Below are 14,766 nucleotides of genomic sequence, written 5' to 3'. Positions count from 1 at the left end.
CCTATATATGTATACATATCCACACACACACACACCCCCCATATTTATTTCCTAGGGATCATAATTCAACAGTGAAAAAATTGCCTGGGGCCAAACACAATCCTCACCTAGGATCACTAAAAAAAAATATTATTTAAAGCCTAAAATTTTTATAGGGAAATAAAATTCTATTTGCCTATTTTTAGCTCCCCCGAGGTTAAAAATGGCCTTATTCCATGCTCAAGCAGCTTCTGGGATTATGTAACTCCGGCAGCTCTGGTTTCTGACGTCAGTGCCTGCTCTACCCCCGGTGCCGGGAGCGCAGGGCCCGCTCACCCGTCACCAGCGGCGGCGGCAGGTGTTCTGGACAGGGGATAGTTTGGGCTCTGGTTAAGGGATAGAGTATGTGGGGGGGTTATGCCCTCAGCCAGTGTGATGAGCTTCCTTGATCTCGGTTAGCCCTGCTTGGTGGCCCCTGAGGCCCAGAGCAACAAATAAAGAATGGTCTGTTCTTGCCATATAGCATTTTCCTCCCAAGCTCCCTTGGTGTGGGACAAATGTCTGGGAAAGAGAGTGGAGACGCCAGCTGACCAGGCTGGAGTTCTGAGCCTGAGTGCTGAAGGGCAGCTGGAAAGAGAGACGATGGTTTAATGCCTTGCTCATGCTCGGGGGGGGGGGGGGGGGAGTCCAGAATCCACCCACTGGCAGGGATGGGGTGGCCACTGTCACGCCAGGTGGGACTAGTGTAGCGTATGGTTAAGTGCATGGCGCCTGGAGCCAGGTTACCTTGAGTCAAATTCCAGCTCCCTCACCTCTTAGCTCCTTGACCCTGGACAAGTTATTTCACTTCTCTGAGCCTCATTCCCCCCAACTCTACAGTGGGGATTGTTGTGATCTTCAAAGAGATAATCATTGAAAGACGTGAGTACAGTGCCCAACACACAGAAAACAAGAGTCATCATCACCTTCACTCCTTGAGAAACCAAGTCTATTTTGTGCGTGTGTCAGCTCTGGCCAGGACTGAATTCTCAGGAGCCCCTGCTCTTTTATTTTTCCTTTGAAGGCAACACTTTACTCTTCACCCATTTCGACCTTTCAGTAGTTCCCCAAATATACTACATTTGCTCACAGCTCTGTTTCTCTTCTCGTGATGTCTCATCGCCATATGCTGACATCCTCTCCCTTGTCGGCTTGGCAGACTTTTCCTCACCCTTCAGGAGTGGGCTCAAATGTCCCCTGTCCTGTCAGGCCTTCCCAGATATCTAAGGCAGACTTAGCTTTCTTCTGCTCTCTCGCTGCACCTTATGTCCCCCCCCCCCCATCCTTCCCCCTGTGATGGGCATGGTCCTCTCAGGCAGCAGCAAGGAAGGAAGAGGAACTAAGAAGGAGGGCTCATCACAGTGTTCAAGAGAATGAGATCAATCCACTCCACACCTTACTACTCAATGTGTGTCCCAGGGAGTCATCTTCATCGCCGAGGAGCTCTTTAGAGACGCAGAATTTCAACCCTACCCCAGACCTACTGAATCAGAATATACATTTTATTAATGAGGTGATTCATTTGCATAATGAAGTTTGAGAAGCATTGTCTAGGGCTCCCCCCATGCAGTGAAGGTGATAAGCAGGGCGGGTGAAGTCATATGTATCCGTGAACACTTGGTTTATTTAGTCTGGTTTCAACCATGACCATGGAAGAAACCCCAGGTAGATATCATGTGTACGCAAGATGCCATTAAGAATACAATCCTGGTCTATCCCTTTTATTGACTCCCCAAATCTCTCTCCATATTATCTTAATTATTATCCCCATCTTTTTTAATTTATTGGGGTGACATTGGTTAATAAAATTATACAGCTTTCAGGTGTACAATTCTATAATGCATCATCTGTGTATTGTATTGTGTATTCACCACCCCAAGTCAAGTTTCCTTCCATCACCTTTCCCAGACTCTATCCCAATATTTCCAGGGTAGAACCTGCAGGTTATGGTTTAACATACCCTTCCTTATTATTTATTTTCCTTGCATAAGGACTTTCTTTTTATATTATCGTTAATGTGAGGAGGACGTTCCATAAATGGAATAACTAAGAATGGTACCCACTTCCTTTGGGTTTCAGTGGATTGTATCTTCTCTCTAGCTGAACAACAGAGTTCAGCTTCCTCGATGGTCATGAGAATATAAAGACTCTGTAGATGTATCCTCATTATGTATCTTATCCACCAAGACATGTTTCCTCAAATCTCAGTAAGTATCTGTCTCTTCTGTTGTTTTATAAAGAAGATTTCCAAATTTATACTACTGCATAATTAAACCTTTGCCAACTCTTGAATTAAATATGTTTGTATGTTTATTAATTAGCCAAATACACATCTCTCATTTGGAAAAAATAGATTTCCCTGCTGATTGTTCTGTACATCAGCACATGCCTTCTTTATAGCCTTTACTACTAGACTCTAATCTCCAAGAGAACAGCACCGTGGAGTAGCTGGCACCTGGTAAATATGCTCAGGAAATTTTTCTTAGATGATTGAATAAATAGGACCCTTGAACCCAGGGAGTCTGACTTCTTCATCTCCACATCCCCAAGGTTCCTGGCACAAAGTAGGTGTTATAATTTATTTTGAACAAACAAATCAATAGCAGCAGTCAGTTCTGCTACCTTGCCTATAAGGTCCTCTAGATGAAATTATGTGAGAAAAAGATCAGGGAAGGAAACAAAGCAGAAACTTTATTTCATGCATATTATACTGCTTTTCATTCAGTGTAAATAAACAAAAGGGGCTAGTTCCAACGATGGAACTGTGAAAATACTCAGAGATGCATATAATAAGTCTACCGCTCCCTGGAAATAAACTCAACTGGCCGAGCTATTTATTTCAGACTGACTCTTTCTTTTTCTCTTCTCCATAATCAGTATGGTGTCTTCCATATGGGTCAGGAGAGGTTGTTTGTGTGTCTGCTTTAGCCTCAGGCTCTGTGGGTTTCTCTACTTATCTCCTCATGTCTGTCTTTGAGTCTGAATCTCTCAGGGATTGTGGGTTGCAAGCAACAGAAACCACTTATAGATTACTTAAACAAGTAAGCGATTAGGAAAAAAAATGGGGATAACTCACAGAATCAGAGGAAATGCTGGCGAACCTCACTCAGAAAGAAAGAGACCAGGGAAGTTTCAGAGAACTGTAATAAAGGTATCTTTTCAGCACACTCTGTCATTGAGATGATTGCATGTCAACCATTTTCCACCACTGGGTCGCTCAACCCAAGATTCAAATTCCAGTGTCTGATTAGCATACCTTGGGTCCCAGGTTCAGTCCTTGGACAGGCAAGGATAGAACACCAGTTTGATGGATTGGTCAAGACTGCATCAGAAGTATAATAGATGGTAGAATAGTCAGGCCCTGCTTCCCACAGTGTCTTTAGATAAGGCAAAAAACATGCCCCAGAGTATAAATTCCACCCATCACACGCTCCAGCAAGCAGGGAGAGGTGGCCCTCTGAAGGGGCCAAACCTGATGTTCTAGGATGTCTGCCAGTCTTCTCTGGAGCTTGAGAAAATATTGTACTTGAAGATCATTCATTTTGATTACACTTCTGCTTCGGGGCGTGTGATCCTTTTTTCTTGCAATGTTTGGGAATGAAGCATCTCTGGGCATTGGTCTGTGCCCATCAGAAATCAGTGTTGTGATATAATTACACTTGTGAAGCAGATGGATCATCAACGAGCACGTGGCTGAAGCTCCTGTTGCAAAGAGAGGCAACAGATCTGAGGGCTGGGATGGGGGTGGGGGGGGTGAAAGCTGCTCTCTGTTCCCAGATAAGAGCCATCTCGTTTGTGTCACTGATGTTTTTGTAAAGAGGCTGGCAGGGAGATAAATGCTGGGGCTCAGGGAATCCTATGAATTCATATTTATATAATACCTACTGTGTGCTATGTTCCTTCCATACTGATCTCATTGAACATTTACAACGGAGCTAAGTAATAGGCTTTAATTATCTCCATTTTGCAAGTGAGGAAACTGTGGCTCAAGGAAGCTAAGTGAGGAGCCCATAGATACCCAGCTGATGCACATGAGAATTTCTCTGGTCTTTGTCTTCCCCAAAGTGCCATTTCTCTTCCCTGACCTTCAAATGTGGATGGAAGCAGTGAAATGTGAGAAGTGAAGCGGATCTCTTCTGGGGGAAGATGGAAGAGTCAGTACACTACTTGCCACGTGCTCTTTCCCTCCACCGCGGTGACGGGCAGCCCTCCAGAGAGGCTGCTGGGTTTGGCAGTGAAGGTGCCATGGAGCCAGGGCCCCAGCCAAGGTGTGAGAGACATGAATCATAAGTGAGAAATCAAACTTTGTTTTAAGCCACTGAGATTTCGAGGCGGTTTGGTACATAATCCTGCCTAACACATCAGCTAAGGCCAAGGTCTGGAATCCGACCGCTTGTTAGTGTGGCTTCTACCCCTCGTGGCACCGAAGCAGCCGTGGTTTATTTGTGATCGGTGCAGAGTTAGAACGTCAGGGGTTTTGCCCGTGATTCTTGCTCTGACTGGGTCAGTGAAGGCAGACAGGGTTGCATGGCTCTTACGTTGTTTTTGTAAGGGTCGTTTCTGTCTCTCCAGGAGGAGTGCAGAGATGGGGACTTCTCCCTCCCTCCACATCCCTCATGGCCCCAGGGCTGCTCACTTTGCAGATGCTGATGAAAGACTTGGGCAGGAGTCATCAGAACATGCTGAAATGCTTAAGAAGACAATGGAATAATGAAACGGGGTGGACTGGGATGGAGTGGGAGTAACTGGGACACGGTGCCTTGAAACGGAAGATTTTGAGTTGCAATGGAATGAGTTGACATGGAAGTAGTTGAGGACAGAATGGCTGGAACTGGAACAGAATGGATGAGTTGGGATTTGAAGGGGTGAGCTGCTGCGAGTGCAGTAGTTTGGAGTGGAACATGGGGAATGAGGGTGAGGAAATATTCCGACGGGATAGGATGGAATGAACTGGATAAAACAGAATGATTTATTGGATGGAAGGAATAGATTGGGTCGGAAAGGGTTCTTTTCCTCTAGTCTCCTATCCCCACTCCCTGCCCCAGGGACATTTTTGCTACAGTAAATAAATAGTCGACCTACTGCTGTTGAGAAAATGCCGTTGTTAAAAAGATGCTCCTCTCGGAGGGAAATAATTTCCTTTTCCTCATGAGCTCCAGCAGGCTGCTCCAGGGATGGCCTCCGGTCTTTAGTAGTAGTTGTGTGCACATGCGTGCAGGGGGGTGCAGGACCATCCCAGTTGGGGTACCCAGGCCCCAACCTTTGAACCAGCTAGCAATTACTGGGCCTGGCAGAGATACTGCTGGGTCAGGGGGCATTTGGCCAGTTCCATTTTGCAGACGTGCATCTTACTATCGCCGCAGCTTCTCTGCCTCTTCCCCCGGCTCTCTCCCCCAGCAGGCTCTGTGATCCCTCTATAGTAACAAGAGCCTTTCTCTGCTTTTTCCTTCCCTCTCCCGGAATGAGGGAATGTGCTTGGAAACAGTTGCCGAGGGAGCAATCTTGTTTTTGAAAAAGGAACTATAAAAAAGGGTGTTTGTGGGGATGCCAAAGTGGAGTGAGCCTTATTTAAGTGAGTGGGGTGGTGGGAATGTGTTTACACAGCAAGAAAACGCAGGCTGGGTGTCTGCTGTTTCTTAAGTGGATGGTATTTTGAAAGGCCTTTATGATCTATCTTTTAATTCATTGTTACTCCTTCCAGCCCCAGAACGTGTGCCTTCCTGGCATTATTCATGTCGCTTGGGTTAAGCAGCAGAAAATTGACAGGCAGCCTGAGCCTGTGCTTACCTAACAGCAATCTGTGTGCAGCTCAGACAGTGCTGTGCGCACGTGCACAACCGGGTGCATCCATAACCGCTGCGAGGATTAAGTGTGGTGGTATTTGCGATGTACTCAGGACAGAGCTTGGCACACAGTAAGCTCAGATGTGTTAGCTAGACCATTTTTGTTGCGTGCACATGTGCATATGCACTTGATGCTGCAAATGTTTATTGATAGGTTCAATAGAAAATTACACCCTTGCACAACTGTGCACAAAAGCTGAGCACACCTGTGGGATTCTGTTTATACACAGACCTCTATGCACACCTCTAATGATGTGTATATACCACCAGATGTGTTCTTACCTGCACACACAACTCCACACTGTGTGCACCATCAAAATGTGAAGGCACAAAGGAAGGAACTGAACTCTTACAGAGTGTGTGTGTGTGTTTAAATACAACAGATTTGCAGAAGCGATTTGCAAATTTTCTTTCGCAACTTGGCTGAAGGCTTTTCAAACGTGCATCAGAGGATCCCCATTTAGAGCCTTAATTCTATATTCTACTCTTTCTTGGTTCCAAATGGCTCTTTCCTCTCCATCTCCTTGCTACCATCTGAATCCTGATCTTATGTATTCATTCATTCATTCATTCATTCATTCATTCATTCATTCCACTAATGTGCTTTCTATGCCTATTGTAGGCTAAACATGGTGCTGGGTGCTGAGCTACAAGACAGATATGTATCTTCCTTCTTAGAACTGCTAATCTCTCTTGGCATCAAGTAAATTGTTTGTTAATATGTGTGAAGCAATTTACAGCGCAAAGCTCTAGTGCATACATGTCATACTTGGTTAGCACAGCACTGAAGATCTTCGGTTTTGGAGCTAGAGTACCTGGGTTCAGACCTTAGCTGTACCAATTCCTTGCTATAGTTGGACAGTTTCACCTTTCTGTGCCCCACTTTCTCATTTTCTCCAGGGGCTCATTCCCTCTAACATGAGCTCCTCAGTTAGTTTGAAACAAATTTTTATGTTGAAAAGTATTGGTGGAGGCTGGTGGGATGGGGATGGGATGGGGTGGAATAGGGAGCCCAAACCTGGGTTCTAGTCACTTCTAGGCTGGGTGGGTAACTATCCTCTCTGTGCCTCATCTGTAAAATTGGATCAGATTTTTTTTCTAGAGTTCTCCCTCATGGCAGTGAAGAAATAGTGGAGAAAGCATGGGTTTTGCCTTCAAACTGACCAGCATCCAATCCCAGCTCTGCCCTCATTGGGACTTGCATGTCTTATCTAAGGCTGAATTAGCCCGAGTTCTTAGTTGTGAGCAAAAGGACCCAACTCTGAATGATTCTAGCAGAAAATGAATTTACTGAAAAGATCTTGGGGAGCTCACAGAATCCCCAGGATGTCTGGAAAACTAGCTTGGAAAACAAGCAGAGACAGAGACACAGTAACCAGAACCACCACCAAAACTGCCATGGAAGCTGTCCCATAGGACCCTGCTAATTCCCTCATCGGACACTGGATGTTGCCAGGATATTTCTTATCGTAAGATGGCTTCTTTGCTGTCCCTGTTTCTTGGGCCATCAGCTCCCAATTCAGAGTTTATGGCTGATGCATCTGATGGGCTGCGCCTAAGTCACATGCTCTTTCCCGAGCAGCAAGGGCTTTTCAAGTTCTGAGAGTAGACCCCATCTCTCTCCAAGACTCATAAGATGTGGAGCTCCCCAGTCATAGGAAGAGATGCTTGAGATGATTGAAACAACAACAGAACAAGCATAACTAAACTACATTGTCAACTACAACATTGCTTCCTCTCTGTAAAACTGGGGAAAAGACCCATCCCTAAGAATTATTGTGAAGGATGCATGAATTGACCCTCATGAAATGCTTAGGCACAGCCCATAGCACATTATATGCACTTAACAAATGCTTATTTCCTGACCCGGTTTCTTAGAAGCTACTTCAGGACCTGAGTTTCAGGGGCGGGTCCAGAAGGCTGCCTTTCCTCGCTGTGTAAGTGGTGGAGGCTGCCTTGCTCTATGATGCTGATTTGTCTCCACGCCCCCAGTGGTTCATGGAAGGTCCTGAGAATGACTGTGCTTGAGATATGAGGGAAGTGAGCCTAGCACTGTCCAGTTCTCAGAAGGCGGGACAATGGTCTTGCTCCCTTGCCTAGAATGAGTGAAATTTCATCCAGGAGATTGACAGAAATGGATATGAGTTGCTCTTGGCTCATTAATCAGAGCATATTCTCTCTTGATGACCATTTGCACCATTTCTATGCCACCCAAGCCTGTCTTGCATTAGATACTTATAAGTGGCCTCTCTTGGAGGAGGAAATAGGCTCATGGAGATGATCCAAATCATTTCTCATTCTCCAAGGCCCAGACTCAGGCCCATCTCCTAGGTGAAGCTCTCTGCGACCATCCAGGCTCCAGAAATTTCTCCCTTCTGTGAACGCTCCAGTAGTGAATACTGCTTACCCCTTTCCCCCAATCTTGTTCTTCCTTCCACACATATTTGTTGAGGGCCTACTATGTGCCAGGCACTAGAGATAGTGGATAGTAAGACAGACAAGCAATTTGCTCTCAGCATGTTCGTTTTAGGAGGAGAGAGAGAGAAAATAAACAAGGGAAGAAATAAAATAATGTCGAATTGTGGAGGGTATTAGGAAGACTGAAACAGTGACATCAGGGAAGGCTGGGAAGCTCTCTGTGTGGATGTCAGCGAGGCCCCTTCTAAAGAAGACTGAGCCATGTGAAGACTCTTGGGGAGAGAGCTCCAGCCAGAGGCAACCACAGCGCACAGGCCTAAGGTAGGTGTGAGCTGGCTTGTTCCAGGCATAGCTAGAGAGCTGGCATGTCCAGAGAACAGCGAGGAAAGGAGAGAGTAGTATACATGGTTTAGTTAATAAACTTATTTAAAACAAATTAAACAATAAATTTATTTAGATAACTTTAACAAACAAGTAATTTAAACAGCGACTTCTTATCTTGGCTTATTTAATTGGATTTACTGCAATTAAACCTGCCTTCTACCTCTTAGTTTCTTCCTGTCATTGTGACTAGATGTACTTAAATTAACATTTGTTCATTGACATTATTTCCTCCCCCAGCTGAATATTAGCTGCATAGGTGGTCCTGGTCCCTTAAAATTGTTATGTTCTACAAAACAGTGCAGGCAAAAGCAGATCATGCGTGAGGTCCTACATGGCATAAGTGGGGTGCAGCTAATGAAAGTTGGGTCATATTTTACCAATGCAGTAAAATCTGGAGCCCAAACCCAAACATCGAATGTGAGAACCAAAGTCTGATGGGGAAAATTCTAGTACATGCTCTTTGGGGGACAGTTTTTACATGTCCTTTGGCTCAGTTTGAAGATACGACCTTCTGAACCAAACAGTTACCAACCTTCTTGTCACATATGAATACACATCCATCCAAATACTTTTGCAACTGGAGGGAGACTATTGTGTCTCCCTGAAGCCTCCTAATTCCACTACCTTTGGCTGAGACAGGGTAGGTGAGAAATCTACACTTTTTCAGACTGGATGGCTTCAAGGAAACAAGTAGATTCTCAGCTGTGGGGTAGATATTGGTGTTAAAGTGACCCTGGTTTCTCTCCCAAGTTCCATTTTCCATGGCAAAAAGTTGAAAGGTTGGCATTTGTACCAAAGTTTTACAATACAAATAATTTGCTGGAAAAGGCAAATCCTGGTTAGAGGCAGAGACATATGTATTTCCAAGGAGCTATAGAACTTCTCAGAATTTTCTGCCCTGACTGGCTCCAGGGGGTTGTGAGCAGAGAGAACTATAGGCTGTGGGGAGCTCCTGGTTGTTCAGGGCTTTTCTGAGATTCGTGGAAAAGGAGAACCTCCCAGGGTGGTGAGAAGTCAAGGGAGGAGGGTCCTCTGCTCTGTTGATGGGTCACTCTTTGTGACATCACTGAGGATAACTTCCCCAGCTGCCCAGGCCTTTATGTCATCAGGCTCAGCTGCCAATCTGGGAAATTCCACATCAGACCTGGACCCGAACACCCTCTCAGCATCCTTTCTAACCTACCCTGTAACATGTTTCTGACCAGCTTCTGACCCAGCAAATCAATCTGTCATTTTGGTCTTCCCATCCCAACCTCAGCTGTCTCCCTACAGCTAATATGCCGTGTCCACATAAACTCCAAGGCATTTTTCTGTCCCAGTCCTCCTGAGTGTCCCATATTGACCAAGACCCATGGTCAGAACCCAGGTGGTAATGACCAATCATCTTCCTTATGTCTGCATTCTGTGTCTTTCACCGCCCCCCGAACTCTTACATCTTCTAGCCTCTTTTATAGGTAGTGGGTCCTTTGGGCACCCACCACATGCGAGATAAAGTTATGTATGAGCTGGGGTTAGAGAGTTTGGGCTCTGCCCTATAAAAAAAAACCTGTTTTGGGTTCTTTTTTCTACCAGTGCTGAAAATGGGGAGTTTGTAAACATTTGTTTTCCTGGAGACTTTCTATCCGGGAAGGGAAATGTGATGGCAGAGGTGGACTTCAGATGCATTGTTAAGAGAAGATGAATTTGCTCATATGGCCCCAGTATTCTCAACTAGGTAATGTGTTTTAGTAAACATAGCTAGAAGGGTAGGCGTTTGGAAGGGAGCCGGGGGAGAGCTTTTTCTTGGGGACAAGGAATATTCATATCAGCCTTGGGTTCTTTGGAGGCCTAGTTGGTGTAGAAGAAATGAGGATAAATATGAACTTTTTAGATTTATGAGCGAGTGTAGGATGGTGTATTTTTTTTTTTGGAAAATAGGGAAGGAAGGTATTTGTTTGGATATAGCAGCCATAAAGACACAAATTAAATAAGATTTCCAGGTGATCCTTAAAGGGCTGTCAAGGGAAAACACTTAGCGAGGGAAGGATGTTCTTTTCTACCTTGCATTAGCATCAATCACAGTGCTGGGCGGAGAGCACATCTTTAATACGTGGAACCGATTGCTAGAACGATAAACCAAATTCCATTAAAATGAGTTCAAGGCTTGTCCAAATTCTTTTCTGTGATAGAATTGGGGTATAGCAAATGGGCTCGGAAATAAGCAGTTCACTACTGGACCTTTATGTGTGTTATACGTAGGATTTTGTTGTAAGGCTATTTGACATAGTAGGTGGCTGTTTCATGTAGTTATATGATCACTGTCATAAGAGAAAACGGGAAAGAATCTCAGCAAAGGTGTCAGGGCATTTGAAAAAGATCCCAGTTGCAAGGGCTCTGGAAAGGAACACAAATGAAGTTAGTCACTTACATGAAAAAATCCTGGTGTAAGAAGAGGAAGTGGTTTTGAACACATTCTGTTTTATCACCTTGGAGTAGTTATTCTGTCTCTCAAAAATAGTTCTTTTTGCCCTGGCCACGTGGCTCAGTTGGCTGGAGCGTCGTCCTGTACACCAAAAGGTTGTGGGTTCAATTCCTGGTCAGGCCATATACCTGGGCTGGGTTCAATACTTGGTCAGGCGAGCACGGGAGGCAACGGATTGATGTTTCTCTCTCTTTCTCTCTCTCCCTCTCCCTCCCTTCCTCTCTCTCTAAAAATCAATAAAAATATATCCTTGGGTGAGGATTTTTTTAAAAAGGTGGTCTTCTCAATCCTAATTCTTAAGGTGAATATGTTATTTATAATATTTCTATTTGTCAGGAGGAAGAGCTAGCGAGCTTGCTAGATTGATGATAGATACATAGATGATAGATGATAGATAGATAGATAGATAGATAGATAGATAGATAGATAGATAGATGATAGATAGATAGATAGATAGATAGATAGATAGATAGATAGATAGATAGATAGATAGATGATAGACAGATAGATGATAGACAGATAGATGACAGATAGATGATAGATAGGTAGGAGAAATCCTAAGTCAGCCCATTTCCTTTTCTTTTTCTTAAAGACCATATTCTCATCCGGCTGGGCGTGGCTCAGCAGTTGAGCATCCATCCACCTAGGACCCAGGAGATTGAGGTTCGATTCCCGGTCAGGGCACATGCCCTGGTTGCAGGCTCGATCCCCAGTGTGGGGTGTGCAGGAGGCAGCCAGTCATGTTCTTAATGAACATGAACAGAACCTAAGTGACCTTGAGCAAGTCTCTTAACTTACCTGAGTCTCAGTTTCCTTGCCTGTAATGGGAGGTAATAATGTTAAACTTCTAGGGTCATAGTAAGGATGAAATTAGAAAATGGGATTGGAAGTACCTACCTAGAACAGGTCCTGGGGAGAGGGGCAAGATGTGTGCCTAGTAAGTTCTGAATGTCATTTATGGGAGAAGAGGCATGACCCTCATTTGACTTTGGGAAAATTATTTAACGTCTCTAAACCAACTTTATTCGACTTTTCAAAGTTGCTTTGACTATTATAGATCTTTTGAAGTTCCATATGAATTTTAGAATCAGCTTGTCATTTCTACAAAAACCCTGCTTGGATTTTGATTGGAATTGCATTGAATCTATATGTTAATTTAAGGAGAATTGACATTTAAAAATATATATATATCTTTATTGATTTCACAGAGAAGAAAGAAAGAGAGAGAGAGATAGAAACATCAATGATGAGAGAGTCATTGATCGGCTGCCTAGCCTGCAACTTGGGCATGTGCCCTGACCGGGAATCGAACCCCGATCACCTGGATCCTAGGTCGACCCTCAACCGCTGAGCCACGCCCGGCCGGGCGAGAATTGACATCTTAACAACACGGAGTCTTCTAAACCATGAACACAGCGTATCATTCCATTTATCTAGGTCTCATTAAATTTCTCTCAGTAAGGCTGGCTTTGCACTTTCCAGTGTGCAGGCCTTGCATATCTTCTGTCAGATTTATTTCTAAGTATTTAACGTTTCTTAGCTATTGCAAATGGCATTGTTTTTACCTTTCAATTCTAATAATCTATTACTATTATATCAAAATACAATTGAGTTTTGTATATTGATCCTGTATTCTGCAACCTTGCTAAAATCATTTATTAGTTATAATAGGGTGGGGTTGCTTTTTGTATATTCCAAAGAATTTTCTACATAGGTGATGATAAAGATGGCTTTAATATTTATCAACATGGATTCCTTTTCCCGCTTTATTGTGCTTATTAGAACTGCCAGTAAGGTATTGAGCAGAAATGGTGAGAGTGGATATATTCTTACCTTGTTCCTGGCTTTAGGGGGAAAGTATTGGCTATTTCATCATTGAGTATGATATTAGCTGTACATTTTTCCATAGATGCTCATTAGTTTAAAGATAAGTCTTCTCTATTCTTAGCTTGCTGAAAGATGTTGAATTTTATGAAATGGTTTTCTGCATCCATTGAAATGATCATATGGCTTTTCTTTTTTAGACTGTTAATATTATGAATTGCATGGATTAATTTTAAAATGGTAAACTAACTTTGGACTTATGGGATTCTTATTGCTTGGCCAGAATGTATTATTTTTAGATACCATTGAGAGGGGTTAAGTGACTTGCTCTAAATCACCCAGAAAGAAACAGAAGCAGGGGGAGAATTCAGGCAGTCAGATTTTATAACCCGGAGTCCTTACCTCTACAGCTCACTGCCTCTCTAGTGCATCAGCTCAGTGAAGTATATAAGTACCTGGCTGCACATGGGAAATGTATTGAGTCCATCAATACATTTATTGTAATTTCGATTACAATCTACTAGAAAAAAATAACTAGCACATCAAATCTGCAATTGTATAGGTGTCACTGCTTAGAATTATGCAAAGGTAGTAATATAAGACCTGCATTTAAGAAGAGTTATTTTACCAAACAGTATTAGTTAATTAATCATTTAATAAATAGGGAGTGGGCAAATTTGCCCCAAACCATGAAAGTGTCACAAGCTTAGGAAAACTTCTGTTGCATCCTCTATCCCACTAGATGGATGGGGAAACTGAGGTTGAGGTGGGTTCGGATTCCTCCTGCAGTGAGCGGAGAAGGCACTTTCCAGTGCCTTCCATCTCTGTCTTCAGGAGGCTTCCAGTTCCACACCCCGGCCCTTCCCACAGCAGGCAGGGGAGTGGACTCGCTCTCACAGGCTGATCGGTGAGCCAAGCTCTTTCTACCGTGAATTTATTAAGATTAATTTACTAAGGTGGTTGGCGGATTTATCGAGCACTTAAAAATGTTAATGGACACAGTGCCCAATAAATCATGTCAACAGATCTTTATAAAAACAGGAGGGAGCTTTTCAGTGGGGCTCAAGAAGCAGCACTGGCTGCACGAGGTGGACTCGGCACAACCTTTAAAGAAAACGGCAGAGATTTTCAGCACTCAGCCTGGCATCTGCCATTCTCCGGCCACGGGATTCTCAATGGGAAGCCATTCTCACAGCAATAGCTGTCATTTGTTAATACCTAGGGTTTGCGAGAGATTGTGCTTGGGATTTTATATATGCTTGCTTTGATCCTGAAAATGTCAGTTTTATTATCTCCCATTTAATAGATGTGATCATCCTGAGAAGGGAAGGGACTTGCCCATGACTGCGGCAAGTCCCTGTCTCCCGGCTGCAGCTGTGCAGGCGGTTTACAGTTCTCTCATGCTTCTAGGCTTTTGCTTTCATTGTTTCTTCTGTCTGGGGCACCCTCTTGCTCCCTCTTTGGGCAGTACTGGCCAACTCGTCCTTCACATCTCAGCCGTCTTCCCTTCTCAGCCATCTGGTCATGGCACTCCCATGCCTGCCAGTCTTGGAACATCCTTTTTGCTTTAAAATCAAGCGCACCCTTCTTGGCGTGACTGACGAGCAAGGTTGGGGAGGCCTTTCCCAGCCACTTCTAATAAAAGCCCTCTCCCTTCTCCCTCTGTACTCTCTCGTTTCCCACTTTACTTTTCTCAGAGTCTCAGCGTCAACTGACATTATACTTTGTATATGGTGTTGCTTTTCTCCCCACTAGAATGTCACCGCCAGGAAGGCAGGTGTTGTTGTCTCTTTTGTCCACTGCTGTGTCCCTGGTGCT

At 44.1% G+C, this 14,766-nt stretch overlaps 1 protein-coding gene across 3 annotated transcripts in view; it reads left to right on the top strand.

Annotated features, from left to right (window-relative positions):
* SHISA9 (shisa family member 9) overlaps window positions 1-14,766 on the top strand; it is a 262,397-nt gene that overhangs the window by 196,644 nt on the left and 50,987 nt on the right. The gene's annotated exons all lie outside the window — the stretch shown is intronic.

The sequence above is a fragment of the Miniopterus natalensis genome, chromosome 3 (assembly GCF_054644295.1).
Source record: "Miniopterus natalensis isolate mMinNat1 chromosome 3, mMinNat1.hap1, whole genome shotgun sequence".
Taxonomy (NCBI): Eukaryota; Metazoa; Chordata; class Mammalia; order Chiroptera; family Miniopteridae; genus Miniopterus; species Miniopterus natalensis.
This window is presented reverse-complemented; position numbering and strand designations above follow the sequence as displayed.